At 37.6% G+C, this 14,055-nt stretch overlaps 1 pseudogene across 1 annotated transcript; it reads left to right on the forward strand.

Moving 5' to 3' along the window:
* Positions 1 to 6,654: 6,654 nt before the first annotated feature.
* LOC145764474 (phosphatidylinositol-binding clathrin assembly protein LAP pseudogene) lies at positions 6,655 to 13,160 on the forward strand (annotated as a pseudogene). The gene is made up of 2 exons (XR_014288482.1): positions 6,655 to 11,156; positions 11,989 to 13,160. The product of XR_014288482.1 is annotated as a phosphatidylinositol-binding clathrin assembly protein LAP pseudogene (transcript).
* The last annotated feature ends 895 nt before the right edge of the window (positions 13,161 to 14,055 follow it).

Raw genomic sequence — 14,055 nt, forward strand, 5'->3', positions numbered from 1 at the left:
GTAAGATGGGGCATTCGTCGTTAATGCTTTGAAGGTAAGTAATTAACTTAACAACCAAAACGAGGTTAATAAAACTGATAGCGGGTTTCCACTCTGCTTGAGATCATGATTTTTTGCGTTTTAATTCAATAACTTCACTGTCTTGATCGTTGTTATTCACTCGCACGAAAAGAAAGTAAATCGGCTTGTTTTCCAACTGTTCCAATTATGAGCTAACAATATCAAAATTTTTGCGACTATGTGTACTGCATTCGTAAAACTAATCGTTTCAAGCAGTGGTTCTAATAAATTCGGTTTGCAACCTAGGTGTTAATATAAACAAAACAGTAAGCTTAATCAAAGACTATTTTAATTGAGTAAAATAGCGTTATGGTTGTGATATCATCACCTTTCTCGCCCCCCAAGGTTTTTGAAAAGTCGGCGCCTCTGGTTGCACTATTCAGCCCTCGAAATTAGCTTCCATCTACGACGGCAAAAACATTGCCGTCGCCAAATCAACAAACCTTGGATTGCGGCAGCAATTGCCGTATGCTTTAATCAAACGAAATTTTATGCGCTTCTTCTTCATCATGTGTCACACGGCGGTAGCCCAGAGCATCAGGCAAGCTATTTTATGCTCTGACAATGCTCTTGTGAACTGTAAACAGTTTGCAACCTTATAAATACTGGCTTAATTGTTACGCAAAAGTTATTCTTTTATCGAATGCTTATTTTTTACCGGTGTCGTTGCGAATATAAAAAGTGGTACAAAATTGGATAAATGGTTCTTCGGCAGTAAAGAAAAGTAATGCTTCCAATCATATGGCATCGCTCGTTCATGAACGGGCAGTTTTGCGTCTTCAAGTATTCCAGTGACAACAACCTCATCCTCCGATACAGCATCCGATTCTGACTAGTTCTTTATCCAACAGACTTTGTGTTGCTCGCAGTATCCTAATTGTGTCGAAATTATGTCGAAATTATGTTAGTGTAATCGTAGGCAATCATAATCGTTAGTGTAAATCGAGGCAATCTTCTCGTAGGGAGCTATTGATTTGTTACCGGTACCTGATTGAGCAATTAACGTTATTTCATGATAGTTCAACGTCGCTAGATGTCGAATTAATGTAAAACAAACGTAAATTTCTCATTGGGCATTGTTGTTACGCGAAATAACCCGCCGGGAAAATTAAATCGATTTGTGCTGACTCGAACGTTGAATCAACCCAAAATTAACTTACTTTTTCCCCTCCAATGAGTTATTTAACGCAAATCACTGTAACAGCGTGCGTATTGCGTTGCTCGTTTTATCGCTACTTTTGGTATTATTACATCACAACAAATCAAACAGTGTGGTTGTGATAGACTATTCGATTATGTTTTTCTCTTCTCGTTTTACATGTTTTGGTACAATTTTTTCGTAATAAACGTCCACAGCCATTGCCGAGGCAATTTCAACTTTTGCCGTTTGGCCTTGTCAACGTTTTTGCGAAGTAAAAATATGCTAATTTCGAAGACTGTGTGAGTGTTCACAGCAAGTAAAATAATCCGAGGTTAGGTCTTGTGCGATGTTTCTGCTGATTAAACTCCCGCTGCTAGTAAATCAAACAGGAAGAAATTTTGAACAATTTTTGTCCAAATTAAATTCTCATTTTGCGACGGCATTTTTATTGCCGTAGCGGAATGGCCATTATGACGTTTGTGGTGGCATTTACCACGGCAATTGCCGTATGCCGCCGCTAATTTCGAGGACTGATTATTACAATTGAAAGTCATTTTAAATCCAAAACAATTTGTTTGTTTGCATTCCTATGTTTGATTGTAGATAAATTACCATACTTTAAACCTATATATTTTTGCGGAATGGCTCGTTCAGTGAGTCCGATTTGGTGAATTCCCTATTCGGTGAGAGCCTTTTTCGGAGAGTTCCCTATTCGGCAATTTTTTGAAATTTTTTTAAAAATTATTGGGTACCGTAGGAGGGTTTATATGCCGAAATCGCCAAATAGGGAACTCTCCGAAAAAGGCTCTCACCGAATAGGGAACTCACCTAATCGGACTCTCCGTATCGGACTCACCGAATGGTAGCATCCCATATTTTTGGCGGTATAATGTTTACATGCATGTCCTTTGGAAAATGTGAAATGCATTGGATGACAAACAGATTTTCAAGCACACATAGACCCAGTGTTTTTATTGTTACATGACAATGCTGTAAGTCTTAGTTAAAAATACAATTGAACTGCTCTGGTTTTAGTCTGAAAGAATTAATGGAAAACAGCATTTTCAAGACTCAAAAAGTACTGAAAGTCAAAACTGTTTCTTAGACAGTAGCCTTCTCAGACAGATAAAATAATTGGACAGTGAAAACTCCAGAGTAAACTGCAGTGCTGCTGCAGCTGAAGTGTTAATAAACTGAACTGCCTAGCAAACAGAAACAAAGCATCCTAAAATCATACAATCTGAAAATAGCAAAACATCAATTAAAGTTACCACACAGTTTTAGTTTTGGTACCCGGACATTTTGCCGAAAGGACATTTTGCCGAAAGACATTTTGCCGAAAGGACATTTTGCCGAAAGACATTTTGCTGAATGGACATTTTGCCGAAACTCCTTTTTGTGTTACAGTCGAAATTGTTTAAGCGCATAGTCAATTTGTCAAGCTTTTTTATGCGCTTAAACGGTATATGCGCTTAAACGGTATATGCGCTTAACCGTTTACATTGTTTGACAGTATCCTATACGTCAATACCGAACGTTTATCTAACGCAAAAGCGTGAAAACAGACTGCTGGACTTTTTCGATGAACGAAGGCATTGAGCCTTAATACGTAACCCGGAGTGTTAGGAGATTTACAGAATATTCTAGAATAGTACTGTACAACCGAATTCCAAATAACGGTACTACGTACTTTGTTTGGCTGTTGGTCAGCGAAGTGTGACGCAGCAACAACTGTTCACGCGCGTTCCTCGTGGCTTTCGGGTAGCTGCCGTGATCACCCAACCGTAACGAATTCGCTTCAGCGAGCAAGAAAGAAAATTCACTAATCATGCGATTTAGATTTTCCAAGAACTACGCCGGTGTGCTCAACGAAACCGGTTGCAATTATCGGGCGCCCGACGTAATGATACTTGTTTATGATGTAACAATCCATAAATGAAATGTGGTCTTGTGATTCATACAGCACTGTACTCAAATCATAGAAGAGAAGGCCTTTTTTCGTGCGGTTTTACTTTATTGTTTAAATCATGTAGGCGCTAACTGTCTGTCTTGAGGTGTTATCTTGAGCAAAACACTTTGCCAAAGGAAATATGCGGTTAAGTGATAAAAATCTACAAATCTATCAAGAATTCCTAGTCGCTTAGCCGATTTATGCGATTAATCATTATGCGACTAACCGTTGAATTTTCTTCACAAGTGAATGGGAATGGTTTGGGATTATGCAATGCTATGCTCTAAAGCGATTTATGCTCTTAACCGATATGCGACTAGCCGATTTCGACTGTATATGTATCGATATTCTCCACAGTGTGTTTTAGTCTATCGTTCACAACATTAGTCCTTTCGGCAATTTGTCCATCGGCAAAATGTCTTTCGGCAAAATGTCCTTTCGGCAAAATGTCTTTCGGCAAAATGTCCTTTCGGCAAAATGTCCGTGCACGTTAGTTTTCATACAGTACATTAGCAAAATATGCAATTCAATGTAAGAATTGCATTTGGCTGAACTTTGTGATTTTGCAAATGTTATGTCTTATTAGGTCTGTGATAAAATGTTTTAAAGTAATTTTTCCATTTCCCTACACCACGGCTCACCTGGCAACCCTCCATGGTGCACCGGTTAAGAAACGCTGGTTTATTAGCTCACTTTTTTATGGTAACTGTATTTATATGGATTGTCTCGTTTTGTTAGGTTATTATAGTGTGGCACTCATATTAGGGTCTGCTACTATTCGGCGAGTCCGATTCGGCGAGTCCGATTCGGCGAGTCCGATTTGGCTAATCCGATTTGGCTAATCCGATTCGGCGAGTTCCCTATTCGGCGAGAGCCTTTTTCGGCGAGTGCCCTATTCGGCGAGTTTTTGAAATTTTTTTTTGAAAGGGAATTATCAGGTACCGTAGCCTAATTATAATTGCCGTTTTTACATCGTTAAACGTTGAAATCGTGCAGAAAGGAATAAAAATAAAATGTTTGAACTATTAAATTAAAATTCGTTATGTCAGTTCAGTTGAGTTGTTTTTATTTCTGACCATCATATGAAAAACAACATAGCAAAGGTAGAAGCGACAAAACGCGAACGTTAAAACGTGCTTGAATTCATCATGTCAGTTCAGTTGTTTTTATTTTTGATCATGATATCAAAAACAATACACGTCAACATAGCAAAGGTGTAGAAAAAGGTAGAAGCGACAAAATGCGAACGTTAAAACGTGCTTGTGACCGAAGTAAGTTATTGAGTTGAAAGAAATTTGGCACGGTCGCAACACCTTAAGAAAATTTTAAGAAATGAAGGGATAATAAAAAAAAGAAAATGTTCCAAAAAAAAAATCATGTTTATATTTATAAGTTAGTACTTTTGAATAGTTAAAATTATTAGTTTGGATCAACAAATGTGTGGCCTACAGCTTGGACTGAAAGGAAATTATCAGGTACCATAGCCTAGTTATTCTGACCAGCAGAAATTGCCGTTTTTACATCGTTTTAACGTCGCTAAACGTTGAAATCGTGTAAAAAAAAGAGAACTTTGCTGACTAGGATACGTTGAAACTGGGAAACATTCACAGAAGCCCTTCGATATGTTCCAAGAACCCATTTAGCCTAACAGTTCATTTGTACATTGATTCCACGTCTGAATACATTATCTTAAAAATGCATAATCTTAAAAATGAAACGTATCGAAGGGCTTCTGTGAATGTTTCTCGGTTTCAACGCAGGCCTTAAAACTCGTGTTTTTTTTTCCGGCAGCCATCGTGCCCTACCGAGAGCTCCTTCTCGGCGGCCAAATCTGCGTGCTTGGAGGCCAAAATACAATAACGATAGCACAAGTAAATAGCATTAAACTTGCAACAATGATCACTTAGCGTTGTTGAAGTCTGGGCGACGTCCTGCAATAGAATCGTTGTACCACGCATTAAATGCTTTATCGGGATTGTAATCCGGTATTGCGGGACCATCTAACGACCCTAAATTATTTTAACTGCTCGCAGCTCAGTAAATTGTTTCAACTGCATACCGCCTTTCATAAAACCTGACCATTTATTCCGTTATGACGTCACCATTGAGGGTGTGAAGTCACTAACCCACAGCGTTCTCAACTATGAAGACACGTGTTTTACCTACGGATGTCAACTCACCTAGTTCTCCTCTTTAACAATGATTCAATGTCCGACAACATTGAATCGATATAAAAACGACAATATTGCCAGCTGATGTAAATTAGCACTTCGGATTAACACTTCGTTAAAATAAACATCGGAAATTGCAAACATGACTTACAGCGCTGGTGATCGCAGCTGGATATATTCAATACAACAGTAGTGACTATGATGCGCTGACCTAATTCTGCGTCACTCTTTGATACTACATATTTTCGACATTTAATCCACGATCATTCTAATGGGAAATTAAATAATTGGCTAGAAGAAACCGGCGGCCAAACTTGGCCGACGGAGGAGGTAGCACAGGCGGTCATTCAAGCACTACTTAGCGGCCATGGCCGCCGGCTGCTTTAAGGCTTGCAACGTATCCTAGTCATCAAAATTCTCTTTTCTACACGATTTCAACGTTTAGCGACGTTAAAACGATAGGCCACACATTTGGTTAGCCTTTTCATTCTGTTACTACAATGTAAAAATGAACTGTTAGGCTAACTGGGTTCTTGGAACAAATTTTTGCTGGTAGGGATAACTAGGCTACGGTACCCGATAATTTCCTTTCAATCCAAGCTGTAGGCCACACATTTGTTGATCCAAACTAATCATTTTAACTATTCAAAAGTACTAACTTATAAATATAAACATGATTTTTTTTGTAACATTTTCTTTTTTTTATTTTCCCTTCACATCTTATATTTTTCTGAAGGTGTTGCGACCGTGCCAAATTTCAACTCAATAACTTACTTCGGTCACAAGCACGTTTTAACGTTCGCGTTTTGTCGCCTCTACCTTAAAAACAACTGAACGAACATGACGAATTCAAGCACGTTTTAGAGTTCGCGTTTTGTCGCTTCTACCTTTGCTATGTTGACGTGTATTGTTTTTGATATGATGGTCAGAAATAAAAACAACTCAACTGAACTGACATGACGAATTTTAATTTAATTGTTCAAACATTTTATTTTTATTCCCTTCTGCACGTTCAGCGACGTTAAAACGATGTGAAAACAGTTACGCTACGGTACCCGATAATTCCCTTTCAAAAATAAAATTTTAAAAACTCGCCGAATAGGGCACTCGCCGAAAAAGGCTCTCGCCGAATAGGGAACTCGCCGAATCGGACTAGCCGAATCGGATTAGCCGAATCGGACTCGCCGAAACGAGCCATTCCGCTCATATTAATATGATCAGCGTAAACTTGCATCATGTTTGTATATGCACATTTTTGTGTGTCTTAACGTTTGTCTACTTTTGCAGAGTAATTAAAAGTGTTCAATTTGCATTTATAAAAAGACAAAAGAATGGCTGGTCAAAGTATTGGAGATCGCTTTGTTGCTGCTCAACATACAATCATTGGGTCTGACATGTCAAAAAGCATTTGCAAAGCATCCACAAGTGAAGTGTTGGGGCCAAAAAAAAAGCATCTGGACTATCTACACTCACTCACTAATGAACCAAATATCAGCATTCCTGAACTGGTGGATATCATCATTGAGAGAAGTAAACAACCAAAGTGGGTGGTGGTGTTTAAGTCACTAATAACAACACATCATTTAATGAATTTTGGAAATGAAAAATTCATACAAAATCTTGCTTCTAGAAACTCATTATTCAATTTGGTCAACTTTCTTGACAAAACGGGAGTCCAAGGTTATGACATGTCATCTTATATTCGAAGGTATTCGTTGTATATTAATCAAAAGGCTATCGCTTATCGAGCTCTGGCATATGATTTTACTCGAATACAACGTGGCAAAGATGGAGTTCTGCGAACGCTTGATGGTGATAAGCTTTTGAAAGCATTGCCTATTTTGCAAGAACTTCTAGATGCTTTGTTAGAGTTTAATGCAAGGCCAGATGAGTTAACAAATGGTGTTGTAAATGCTGCTTTTATGCTTCTTTTTAAAGATCTTATCCGACTGTTTGCATGTTACAATGAAGGCATGATCAATTTGCTTGAAAAGTATTTCACAATGAAGAAGAACAATTGCAAAGAAGCACTTGAAATGTACAAAAAGTACTTGACTCGGATGACAAAAGTTTCTGAAATGCTGAAAGTAGCTGAGCAAGTTGGCATTGATAAAGGAGACATACCTGATTTAACAACGGCTCCTGATAGCTTGCTGGAAGCCCTTGAACAACATCTTGCTTCATTGGAAGGTAAAAAGATAAATTCAAAATCTTCAGCAGCTGCAGGTGTAAATACATTGAATGCTCTCAACAGCTCCTTGCAAAAAACAGATGAGAACATTCAGCAGAGTGCTCTTAATGAGGAAAAGAACCGCCTTGATGCCTACAAGAAGCAAAAAGAACTCAATCAGCAAGACACAAACACTTCATCTATAACTACAGCAAATTCAACTCCTTTTCAGCAACAACCAGCTGCTGAACCATCAAATGCATCTTCAGAGCTTTTACAAATATTTGCAGCACCCCAAACAACCATACCGGCTAATCAAGCAGGAAATTTTGCTTTTCCACAAACAACTCCGATTCAACAACAGCAGCCATTTGGGGTTCAACAACAGCCCCAAAGCTTTGGAATGGGAATGCAGCAAACACAGCCTTTTGTCTCTGCCACTAACACTTCTGGAAAGATGTTTGGATTTGAACAAACTCCACCAGTCCCTCAACCGAATTTATTCGCCAATTCTCCATTCAATGCCACTTCGACAAACAGCGCACAACCACTAACTGGAGCTGGTTTATTGCAGCCGACTAGACTGGGCCAAGAAACAACTCTCCAATTTCTACCTCCATCAAATCCTGTTGATAGCAAAGATCTTGATTCTTCTTTAGCCAATGTTGTGGCAAACCTTCATGTCGGTGGACAGAGAGCTAATCAAGATTTTGAACCCAAAAGTGAGAAAAGGCTTACTGGAGGGATAAATTATGCACCTGCCTTAACACCGAGTCCGCTTACATTTAATTCAAGCCCAATGCACGCTATGGGAATGGTCCCAGTTGCTCAACCTCGGATGCAAATGTATGGCGGAGGTATGGTTGGTATGAACACCATGATGCCAATGCAGCAGCAACAGCAAGCTGTGTATGCTGTGCCTTACCAACAAGCTTATATGCAATCACAACAACCTCAGATGCGTGCACTGAACCCTAACAACCCATTTGGATCAATGTAAAAGTATTATTATTCTGAATTTTTTCAGGTGGAAAAGGGCATTTTTTCATAGATTGCATTTGTGACGGCAGTTCCTGTAGATCGTTATCATCTTCCACATGCTTTTATATTTCAAACTTTATAGTGACTCATTTTTAAGTGTATGTTGGTGTTACATATTCACTACCTATACAAGTATATTGCTCAATGCTCATGTACCATACTTTAGGTGACATCAATGAATGTATAGTGTGAACCATCCTTTCTTACTTCTGAAATGCCTTTTACCATACGTTATATAGTCTATACATCAGAAACCACCAGTTAGTTGCTTTGCTAATATTCTCTGAAGAAGTAATTGTGCTTCAAGTTCAACTATTAATTAGACGTTAGATGTGACAACGTAGCAATGAAATGTTTTCATGTACAGTTGTGAATGATGACGTAATTGAGGAATGATGACGTTATAAATCATCAACGAATGATTTCAATATGTTTTTCTTGCTGGTTCGGATTACTGCACATTCCTTTTACAAAGAACTGTGTAACTTCTCATAAAACTGGATGTGCCATTTTGTTTATAACTTTTACTTTTTCTATACTGTCTAATCGTTTTTTGTATTCTTGAATTTGTCTTCTCACGCACTCTTCAGTTACCGGTTAGAGACAATAGACATTGGCTGACATCATGTGAAAATATGTCAATTAACTTTATGATGAGGAGAGCAAAGTTATTGTGAGACATTTTGTAAAACTTAGTTTTCTGTTTTCCATACCACCTGTTGCACCAGCTCCCTGCTGGAATAGGTGGTTTGCATGTGAGATATGCATTATGCAGTAATGAAATGTTTTATGTGATTTTATATTATGATAATATCACGTTTGAAAAATGGCTTAATTCCAATTTATTTTTAAGTTTTCTGATACCACCAACGAAATGATTGAAGTAGATACTTCAAATTAAACGTTTGCTCGTTTACAAAAGTTTGAGTTGCTGAGTATGTTTAAAAATGAACACACTTAAATGTGTTGAATCTCTATGTAATAGCACTTACCAAAACGAATCAATTGTACAATGTCAATTACTTCAGTTTAAGAAATGCAGTTTTGAACTTGCAAAAGCAAATTGGTAAAGTTTTTAGCTGTGTCACGATCATCAAAACTTTGATGAAAGGATGACAGTTTAATACAGCAAAATAGCTTTGTGGAACCAGCAGATGTTTACCCGACGATGATATGAATAGTTTGGTGCCATGTAGTTTCTTTTTATAAGCTAAATGAAATTGTGACGTTACTCGATTTTCCGTGCCATTACGTAATTGTCTTGCTCAGCACAGCATATTCCTTCTGCGGTTTCCCTGACATTTGAAGAGTGTATTTATTTCATTGTGGAATGTTCTGTTGTTTTTAATTAGCCTGCTTTGCGGCTGCAAACGTTTCGGATTCTTGGACGCCAACCAATGACCGGAAGAGTGAGCAAACAATTCGTTACCCGGCCAGAAAAATCCTTTCTTATACATTAATTCAACATCTGCAGTTGTTGTACCAATCTATGAGTACAATAATCGTTCTCTACAAGAGCAATATTGAATTTACTTGCACCATATTTCAGTTGATGAATTGCAACGTAAACATGTCCCTCCTTAAACAGCATAAATTCATTGAAGATATTGAAAGAGTTTGGTTAGAACAACCTGGCTGAGTTCTTGCTAAAATTTGCATGTTCGAAAGCACTTTTCAGGTGTGTTTTTGTCTAATATTATAATTTGTATAAAATTCTATGAATAAAGTTATGCCAACAGTGACAAAAGTAGAAAAGTTTTTGAACCCTTTTCTATCACCATTATATTCTTTTGTTTATCTTCTGTTCCAAATTATATTTTCAAAATAGTTTTAGTTTTAAGTTTTTTACTAGTTTCTATTTCAGCAGTTGTGTCACTTTTTCAACAGTTGCTTAGGCTGCAGTTTAATAGTTGCACAGGGCCCATTATATGTATACTTTGTACCATAAGCTGAAAACTGCAATGGTCAAAATAATATTTTATCGGATTTTTTTGGTTAGTGAAACCACTTTTGGTGATTGATTTTTCAGTGATTGTGCATGAAAGAAACGTATTTTTGCGGTCATCTCATCATGTTGTAATGCATCAAAGAAAACTACTCTGGTCTGGCAGGAGTAGCTTCCTGTGATTGTGTATTTTTATTGTATGTAAAACATCGACATTATACGCACATTTGTATAGAGATCTACGTATCTTTTTATTGTTTATTGAAAAATGTTAAACTTTTCAACTTTATTTTGATAAAATCCATTACGTTAAAAAAACGTTGGAACTACATTTTTGTGATACAAGCACGTTTCCTGACATTTGTGCAGTCAAACCTGAAATCAAGTGTTTGTACTTGTGTCACATGAGCGCGTCATTTTTGACTTTTGACCCTACTTTTTGACTTTGTAAGTTTATTATGACGTTAGTTGGCAAATTTAAACTTTGTTATTAGTATATTTATGTATATATGTACCTTTGAAAGGTGTAGAAAGTAGTATGAAAAAAAACTTGCTTGTAGTGTAAACAACTAAACAATAAACATGTCTTGTAGCTTTTCGACCACTCTAGGGTAGAAAGTGAAACTTCTTCTTGTACAAATATTTGATTGCGTTCAACGTTTGGCAAGTTTAGAAATGTGTTAGTGTCTATGGCAGTGGTTCCCAACCTTTTTTACCTTGCGGCACCCTATCAAATAGATAAATAGTTTGCGGCACCCTGGCAAAACTGGGTCAATTTTATAAGATTTCTGTATTTCAAATAACTGTATGAAATAACACAGAATGAGTTGTACAGTATAGCGCGCGTAAATAAATGTATTTATTCAAATGTTAGTGTAAAATTTGGGCTTGACTTCTTGCACAAAGTCCCTTAATATCTCGAGGCACATTCGACAAAGCCACCCACATTTCTTCCTCGACTATAAGCAGTCGTTTTCGTTTTTTAGTTTTAATGTTCGTTTGTACGGAAAATCCACTAATTTGGAGACCCAATTGTAATTGCAAAGCCATTCACAAAATATATTCATGGGTATAAAGAACAAATCAATTATAACTTAGCCTTTTCTCGATTAGCTATGTAGGCTATCGTGTTTGTATGCGCAGGTATCCCTCATGCAAAAGTTTCTATTTTATAATGGTTCGCAAACAATCGTGCAATTTTATAATCGTGCTGGGTCACACAATCCGATAATCCATCACTGCAATTTGACTTTGTGCGCCGTGAAACGCAAAATAAAATCATGAAACCTGGCAATAATGACGCGTTTCAAACGTTTTTATGGAAAGAACAGCAACGAGTCAAAATCTCTTTCACGCTGCTTTTCCTGGACGAGAAAACACAGGCTTACCGTGGATTAGGGTTAAAATAAATAAATAAATTCCACACTTAACGGGTTAAAGTTAAAATATCTCGCTGCACCCTTGAGCATTGCAATCGGCACCCCAGGGTGCCGCGGCACCCCGGTTGAGAACCACTGGTCTATGGTATCTGATACAAGATGTCGTTATGGTTAGTTCTGCCTGAGAGTTTTGGACAACTCTCTTGTACCCGTCTGACCCGAAATATATGGTCACAAGACATCAAAGCAATTTATAAATGTCTCTTGTTCTATTGAACCAAAAGTTTGGTTATCTTTTTCGATTGATTCAGCATCGCTGACCGAATTTTTATCAATCATCAACGATATACAAGTCATACCAGACCTTTTTAACATTAACTTAACGTCTACACGCATTAAATCAATGTAAAAAAGACTGATTTGCTGTCTGGAAAATCTTGACCGGATATTGGTTAAATCATGTGGTTATATATAAATGCATCATCATGTTGTGTCATTCTTTCGTTGTTTTGCCTTATTCTTGCGACTTAGTAATACAAGTTAATACAGTGCAAAGATATTTCACTCATTTGCATATATATATACTTTGACGAGAAGCATTCTTTCGAATCAGTCAATGGTTGGCCCGTTTAAAATTAGCCATAAAGTTTGCAAACACATCAATTTTGGAAATTTCTTTGCTCAATTATTTTCAGCACTTGATAAGCAAGTTTTTTGGTATGCAAAAGCACTCTGTCGGAGGTACGTTACCCCTCGTGGCTTTTTAGTTGCATCGTTAGCTGCATCAGTTTTAAAACACTATTTTTGCGATATTACACTACATAATTTCCCAACTTTTAACCCTTATTTACAGTAGTATCACACATATTCTAAACAGCTGTAGTCCACGAAATCTTATGAAAACATGCCAAAAATGACCAATTGTATACGTAACGTCGTATTTATATCTGGCGCCATTGGCATAAGATGGTCAAATCTACTTGCCTCTCGTTTAAACAAAAAAGCTGTATTTTTTGCATTCTTTCAACGTTCTTGGACGTGGTGTGCCAATAGCAACTTTTGTTTGTTGGGATGTTACATAAACACGAAGCAGTTTCATCATCTTAAATCCGAATTGCGAATAGCGCGAAATCATCGATTGCTTTGTTATGTAAACCATTCCTTCTGCACACTTCAGATTCTCAGAAATGTTTTTTCGCCTTTCGCCGAAAAAGTTTTAGTTGTTGTTAATGCACCATTTACTAATGTTGATTTAACAAAAATGTGGCAAGATCTTGTTAAATGTGTTGTGTCATGGATATATGTTTTGCAGAGATTAACAGTGCAAAATTCCATCCAATATCTCTTCTTGTCCATCATTTTATCTGAAGGAATTACCCAGTGTGTAAGCTACCTATTTTGTTTAAACAATGACCAAGCTAACAAACGTTGTCCTTGTCAAATCTGACGACGTTAGAATGACGTCAAAAAGCAACTTTTTGTTGTTTGGAAAGCTGCAGAAAATAATTAGCAGTTTGAGGCGGGATTTTTATGACCTTGTTTGTTCGTCAGAAGACTTTGATTTTTTTCATTTTCACGATCATCAATTATGTGACATGTGACCAGCTAGAGTGAAAAACCTGTAGGTGCTAGAACGCATCCTTGTTTGAGACCACATGTAACAGGAAATGGATCAGAGAGGGTGTTTTGATAACAAACTCTGCTAAGCATACAAATACAATCATGGAGATTGGAGAGCATCCAAATCGTATGCAGAAAAGCGCCTTGTTATTGAACAAAATGCCCGGTCTTATTTTTCATCGTGTGTCACACGACCGTAGCCCAGAGCATCACGCAAGCTCTTGCTCTATCGTTGAGCTCGGCCAAATCCCGTGCAAAGCACCTTGCTTTTAGGTCAGGGCATTCGAGCAGATGTTGCATCGTTTGCTCCTGTCCGCATTTGCAACTTGTGCTCTCCATGGAATACTACCCCCAGTGTCTCATCAAAGTTTTACATTTGCCAATGTAGTTTGTGGTTGAGGCATCGCCAATACTTCCACGATTCACGCTTTCCGGGAGGAAGGAGAGGAAGAATTTTTAGTATTCTGGTTTTGATGAAATAAGCGTAAAAGTAATAATCTTTTTCAATAAAAAAAAAATCTGCTTTTTACAGAGTAGCCCACTCCAGTGGCGGCGCGTGCCATGGGCCTGCAGCCTC

Source organism: Aplidium turbinatum, chromosome 2, assembly GCF_918807975.1.
Source record: "Aplidium turbinatum chromosome 2, kaAplTurb1.1, whole genome shotgun sequence".
NCBI classification, from domain to species: domain Eukaryota; kingdom Metazoa; phylum Chordata; class Ascidiacea; order Aplousobranchia; family Polyclinidae; genus Aplidium; species Aplidium turbinatum.